This window comes from Schistocerca serialis, unplaced genomic scaffold (genome assembly GCF_023864345.2).
Source record: "Schistocerca serialis cubense isolate TAMUIC-IGC-003099 unplaced genomic scaffold, iqSchSeri2.2 HiC_scaffold_295, whole genome shotgun sequence".
Lineage (NCBI taxonomy): Eukaryota > Metazoa > Arthropoda > Insecta > Orthoptera > Acrididae > Schistocerca > Schistocerca serialis.
The window spans coordinates 177,501-180,000 of NW_026047863.1; the positions used below are offsets into that span (position 1 = coordinate 177,501).

The 2,500-nt window shown below is 63.9% G+C and overlaps 1 pseudogene; it reads right to left on the reverse strand.

Annotated features, from left to right (window-relative positions):
- LOC126444700 (large subunit ribosomal RNA) overlaps positions 1 to 2,500 on the reverse strand; it is a 7,965-nt pseudogene that overhangs the window by 2,997 nt on the left and 2,468 nt on the right.

Sequence of the window (2,500 nt, forward strand, 5' to 3'; positions counted from 1 at the left end):
GACTGCAAGCCCCTCGGGGTCGCTGCAAACAGCAAGACGTCATCTGCAAAGGCCGCAGCGTTGACTCTGCGACCGAGGATCCGAGCTCCGATGTGGGAGGGCAGTTGGCCTAAAACGTAGTCCACCGCAAAGTTGAACAGGAGGGGGGAGAGGGGATCGCCCTGGCGAACGCCCCGTGCTGGCTGCACAGACACGCCCACGCCGGCGCCGTCCGCTATCACTGTCGTGCTGCCCTCGTAGCACCGCTCGACGTACTCGACAAAGCAATCCGGTAGGCCATGCGCCTTCAGCACAGGGCGAAGGGCAGCATGATCCACCGAATCGAATGCCTTCGAAACGTCGATCGATGCCACAAAGACAGAGCGGCAGGAGCGAACTGCGTCGGTGAGAGCAGTGTCCAAGATGAAAGTATTTTCCAACATCCCATCCCGAGGGATGAATGCCCGCTGACGTTCGTCCACAGCACAAGCGCGCATCAGGCGTGACGCGAGAACCTTGTGAAAGGTCCGCGCCAACACCGAGCAGACCGTAATGGGGCGAAAGTCAGCGGGGGATGTTGGTGCAGCCGTTTTCGGGAGAAGGGACGTCCGCGCGCGAAGCAGGCGTTCCGGGAGGGCGCGGGCCAGAAGGAAGAGATTCATCACTTTCACCAGGACTTCGTGCGGCAGGCGCCGCAACTCCGCTGGGGTAAGGCCGTCCGGCCCGGCCGCTGATCCCCTGGGCGGCAACGCGGCGGCGACCTCCTCATGTGTGACCGGCCCCCATAGGCACTCAAGAGCGACAGGCTCCGAGTGCGGGAGGAGGCGGTCACGAATGAAGCCCGCGGTGGAGACGGGCTTCTTTGTGAAGAGGTCCGCCCAGAAGTCCAGCAGACCAGGGATGGCAGGTGGCGGCTGGAGCAGGGTGCCATCCAAGAGGCCGCGCACGCAACGTGCACGCGACCGTCGGAAGGCATCCTGCGTTCTCGCGTACTCCCAGCGGCGCCGCTTGCGCTTCTGCGTCAGCGGCGCGGCAGGCGGCCGCTTCGATGGTTGGCGCGGCCGCTGTGTCCTGGTGATCGATCTCTCCCCTCTGGACCCGACCGACGCAAGGGCATCCGGGAGCATGCCCAGGATGACATCGGGCGGCGTGCCCCGCCCCAGACCTATGACACGATCCAGGGCAGAGAAACGCTGGGCGGAAGCGGGTAGCCCCGCCAGATGCTCCCAGATGGCGGCGTCAGTCGGCCCCTCCGGCGGCGGCCCGGTGGTGTCGGCCGCGAAGTCCTCGGCTGCGTCGACGGGCGGCGCAGCGGCCTCGCCCGCGTCTGGCAGCGGGCTCGCTGCTCCCCGGCGGGACGCCGGCTCTTCCCCCCGACCGATCTCAAGCGCCTCCATGAATTGGCGGACAAGCTGCTTGTGGGCAGCTTGCCGCCGTCGGCACTTGATTGCCTCAAGCGTTCGGTCGGGGAACATCCTGATGAGCTCTTGATTTACAAAGAAGAACCGGGCGTCCCTCTCGAGGAACAGTTCGGCCTCCGCCTTGGCGAGCGACAGGACTTCTTCCTCCGTCCACCTCGCGCGATGCCTCTCCGTGACGATCTCCGCGTTGGCGGCCGCAAGGTGTTGGCGGCGGCGATGGACCCCGAGACCGTTCTTGGTGGTGAAGCTGCGGTGGCACTCACTACAGGCGTATACAGCTGCAAAAGTTACAAGATTTTCGGCACGGCCGGTTGGCCGGCTAGGTGCTGGGGGAGTTGGGGTGGCACCTTCAGCGGAAGGGCCACCACTTTTTCTCTGAATACTGCCCCCAACTAAAAAAGGGATAGTGCGAGGGGGGGCTGGTAACCCCCCCAAGCCCCTGGTGCGGTCTTCCACTCTGCGAAAATCAGCGGGCCCACGAGAAGGGGAGAAGACCGCAGGAGAGGAGAGGCTAAGAGGGCTAGGCCCATGTATTGCGCATCACTCTCCCTGTAACCATAACCCAAGGAAGGCACCTCGCAGCAGCAGCACGACTACATCAAGACCGCACTTCGAAAAGCCAAGTCCGGATGCAGCCACACCGCCGCCACTTGGCCACCTTAAGAGAGTCATAGTTACTCCCGCCTTAAGAGAGTCATAGTTACTCCCGCCGTTTACCCGCGCTTGCTTGAATTTCTTCACGTTGACATTCAGAGCACTGGGCAGAAATCACATTGCGTCAACACCCGCTAGGGCCATCGCAATGCTTTGTTTTAATTAGACAGTCGGATTCCCCCAGTCCGTGCCAGTTCTGAGTTGATCGTTGAATGGCGGCCGAAGAGAATCCGCGCACCCGCGCGCCCCCGGAGGAGCACGCTAAGGCGGACGCGGCCTCGCAGCAAGGAAGATCCGTGGGAGGCCAAGGCACGGGACCGAGCTCGGATCCTGCACGCAGGTTGAAGCACCGGGGCGCGAACGCCGCGCAGGCGCGCGCATCCTGCACCGCCGGCCAGCACGAGGCCGACCAACGGCGAGAGCAGACCACGCCCGCGCTAAACGCC